The sequence below is a fragment of the Elgaria multicarinata genome, chromosome 16 (genome assembly GCF_023053635.1).
Source record: "Elgaria multicarinata webbii isolate HBS135686 ecotype San Diego chromosome 16, rElgMul1.1.pri, whole genome shotgun sequence".
Taxonomy (NCBI): domain Eukaryota; kingdom Metazoa; phylum Chordata; class Lepidosauria; order Squamata; family Anguidae; genus Elgaria; species Elgaria multicarinata.
Window position 1 is genome coordinate 27,295,358 of NC_086186.1, and position 4,540 is coordinate 27,299,897.

Consider the following 4,540-nt stretch of genomic DNA (forward strand, 5'->3'; position numbering starts at 1 on the left):
ACTTAATTACCTTTTTTATGCCAGGCATCCATTTTTTTCCTCAGGCCTTTTAATCTCTCTATATTTTGGCTGATGTTTTAAAAGATTTTATTTGGGAAATACTTTTAGACTGTGTTGTGTTGCCTGCTGCTTTAATCTCCACTGCTTTTAATTGTTGCTTTTCATTCATTGTTTTGTTACGCTGCTTTTGTTTGGATTTATATGGATTTGGGTTTTATTTGTGTTTTTATTGTATGTCACCCTGAGAGCTATTGGCTATAATACGACTAATACATTTTGGAAATAAATAAGGTGTTCACGATGTGAAAAGTCTCAGTTTAGCTAGAAAGAAAATAGAAAGAAATTAATTTCTTGTAGTTTACAAACTAACATGTCCCAACTCCCATGAAATACAGACTCAAATCTCCATGTATGCCCTTTTTTTCTTATAAGCTTTTTGAAAAGAATTATTCTGTTTTCTAAAACTGATTATATCTGGATAGGAGTTGTAATGCATATTATACCTACCTTGGTGCTGGTACGTTTTTAACTCCACAGCTACATAGCAATGTAATGATATTGATTGTCACTGCTGTGCTATAGTATCAGTTACTGTAATTATAGTTTTGCTAGTCATTTCTGCTTTGCACCTTGGATAGTTCCTTTAGGGGCTGTGACTGGTTCTGACTGAAGCCTAGAGCGGATTCACCATCCCTCTGACATCGGAGGCACCAGCCTCCACTGAAGGTGCATCTTAGTGAAATCTGGTATTTTCTAGTAACAGGTTTCTTACATTTCACCCAAGAGGGAATTTCTAGAAACATTACTTTTCCTAGCACTATGATAATATTTCACACTTCATTAATATAACAGAATAAAGGATGCTGAGGGCATGTCTACGCCTCCCAGCACTCCGGGAGGGAAGTGGGAGGATCTCGCGATATTCTGATTGCAAGATCCTCCCCTTTGGACACACGACGTGCGACACCCCAGGAGGAACCCGCCATTTTTTTCCTACTGAAGATGAGGGCATGGAGTACCTGAACAGCTCAGTGCCCCGTGCCGGTTCCTGCCTTCTTGTCTCATTTATTTATGAGGAGGCAGGACGAAGCTGGGATGGCCACCCACAAAAAACAGTCTAAAAGTTGTCCCCGTTATCCTGGGGCAATGGAGGGGTCATCCCTCCCTGCTCCTAAGATCCCCTGTGCGTCATGTGGATGCAAATGGATGATCCCGGGACAATCCCCGGGATAAGGCATCGTCTAGACATGCCCAGTGTCTCTTGTCCAGCCTTAATTGTTACCACTTCAGATTTTTCTTAGTATGAAATCGTTAGCTGTTGAGTATCTTTTATGGGTTGTGCTAGTTTCCAGATGAAGGCTTAAAAGTGCCATTTGTTGCATATTTTAAAAGGGAAACCATGTCTTAGCATTTCCATTATTAATTTTTTTCCAGTCACCAGCATTCATGTGATTTAAAGTGGTTCTGGATATTTGGGAAGAAACAGCATGGAGCTTTCACTTCATGGCCTTGTATGGTGTTGTTACAACTTCCATCTGAAGTGACTGATAATACCTCACTATAGTTCCATTTCTGAACATCACTTGATCATCTCAGCATGGCTCATTTTGTGCTGCATGCGTTTACATTTAGGTTAGGGCATGTGTACAGTTCTCTCTGGACCTACAGAGAGCAAGTTTGCCACCAATTCCGTGTGCCATTTATGTCCTGGGTTGGGCTGTTCCTTCCTTTCCATTCCTGTAGGAATGGCTGTGAAGTACCTTGCCCTTTAAAATCAAGGGACCATGTGGCATCGGACAGTCCACTCTGAAAGAATCGGAAATAGGATAGTATGCTGTGCTGAGGCCCTGTAATTAGAGTGGGAGTTCTTAATCCTGTATCCTTGGTGAAGCTGAAGGGATGGACTTGATCAGTGCTGAGCATTCTAAAAGAGTAGATGAGTATAATGAGCTGAGTATGGGAAATCACAGTTTCGAATGGGAAGAAGGATATTAGGTGAAGTTGCACCTGCAAAATAACCTCTCAGCCTGTTATTTTAATACACAGAATTGGCAATGCACTACTAGCTGAGATGCATTCCTCGTGAAAGCATAGAGTCACTATGGATGATCGAAGAAAACAATTTTATTCATAATTTTCAGTTGTGCTAGTTTTAATTTCTATCACATCTTTCTGATGTGGAACGAACATCTCCATGACAATGTAAGTACAATAATAATAATAATAAATACAATTAAGCAGTCCAAAACATTGAAACATGTGATACAAAAACAAGCAGACGAATAGTCACTATCGTCATGTGGCTTTCCACAAAAGTTGTGCGAAATAGAAATGTATTTTCAGCACTTGCCTCCTCTTCACCCCTGCCCCATTCGTGACACTTTTATACACCTTGGCTTACGTGGAACCAACTTTCACGTCATCACAACAGATGGTCTAAGCCCTGGCTAAGCTTACGAACACACTGCATGTGGAATGTATTAACAAAAGTACACGTGCAGTAATGTGGCAAACTGCATCTGGCTTTCTCATGGCAGCACCAGGAGACACAATCTTTGTGTTAGACTTTCAGCAATAATGCCTTTGTTGAGATTGTGAACATCAGAACGTCAGAAGAGCCCTGCTGGATCAGACCAAGGGTCCATCTAGTCCAGCACTCTGTTCACACAGTGGCCAACCAGCCATCAGCCAAGGATGAACAAGCAGGACATGGTGCAATAGCACCCTCCCACCCATGTTCCCCAGCAACTGGTAAACACAGGCTTACTGCCTCGGATACTGGAGGTGGCACATAACCAGCAGGGCTAGTAGCCATGGATAGCCTTCTCCTCCAGGAATTTCTCCAACCCCCTTTTAAAGCCATCCAAATTGGTGGCCATCACTACATCTCGTGGTAGTGAGTTCCATAATTTAACTATGTGTTGTGTGAAGAAGTCCTTCCTTTTATTTGTCCTGGATCTCCCAGCAATCAGCTTCATGGGATGTCCCCTGGTTCCAATATTTTGAGAGAGGGAGAAAAATGTCTCCCTTTCCACATTCTCCATACCATGCATAATTCTGTACACCTCTATCGTGTCTCCCCTTAGACTCTTTTTATTCCAGTTGATGTAACTTTCCCTCATAGGGGAGATGCTCCAGCCCCTTGATCATTTTAGTTTCCTTTTATGCACTTTTCCCAGCTCCATAATATCATTTTTTAGTTGTGGTGACCAGAACTGTACACAGTGAACACTAACTTACTTCAATTATATTATGAAAAATAATCAAATGTTTCACTCTGGTTAAAGGTCATTTAAAGAGGAGCTAGAACTCAGAAGGAAGGGAGGCAAAGTGGGTTGTGCTAGATGGGGCAAACATGATGGAATGCTCCTCAATGCCCAACAATTGTCCTTCCACATAGAAAAGTAGGAAGGATAAGTAGAACCTTTTCTTCCTGATGTGCTGCTACACGTCAGGAAGTAAGGGAAGACAAGGATTGTTTTGCGTGCAGACAACGAGCATTCCATTATGTCACCCCACACACACACACACACACACCACCTTCATGCTGAAGTAGTACAGCCTGGACCCAGGTCCACTGGTTCAGTGAGAACTAAGCTTGTGTCAGCAATTGGTTCAAGCATATCAGAAAGCCACTGAGTTGCCCTTGTAGGCTTACCAAGTTCAGACAGCAAAGGCGTCCTCCCTGCATACCCGAAGATTCACCTGAACCCAAGGCTGGACACCTATGAAAGTGTCATGTGAAACTATTCCATCTGAGCTGGGTGTTTATGCCACTATTGGGGTGAAATGACTGTTAGGGTGAAATCAGTTTTAATTGACACTTTTTGTATAGGGTGCAATCCTCCAACAAGTTCTCCTGGGCATGTCACATCTATTCAGTGCTCTCTGTTGTGGCCATTCATTTCAACGTGGTCATGCGCTAAACGGTTTGGGACCTAGCTACTTTAACGACCGCCTTCACCCAAATCACCCTGCCCACACTTTAAGATCAGAAAGAGAGGCCCTGCTCATTTGCCCACCTGTGAGAGCAATTAGGTGGGTGTCCACACTGGAGAGGGCCTTCTCTGTGGTGGCCCCAAATCTCTGGAACAAACTTCCATCAGAGGTCCACCATGCACCATCCTTGCAGGCTTTCAAGAAGGCCTTAAAAACATTTTATTTCCCCCTGGCTTTCCCATGATGTATAATGTTATTGCTGCTGTCGTTGTTCCTGCTGGTGTTACTGTTTTAATTGCTAATTTATTGTGAACATGTTTTTATTGCTTCTAATATTTTGATATTTTATTGCTTTTAATATTTTATGTATTTTATTGTGCTAAGTCACCTTGCGAGGGCCTCTGCCCTGAAAGGCGGCCATGAAATGTTTTAAATAATAATAAAAAAAATTAAATAAATGCAGAATGACTTCTTGGTGGATTGTGTTCAAAGTAACATTGTTATATGAGCCCCAAGAGTGGCATTGAAAGAGAAATCCAAATAAATCAATTTCATCTCTTCTTATTTATTTCTATTAGAGTGTAATGTAACAAGGGGTGCC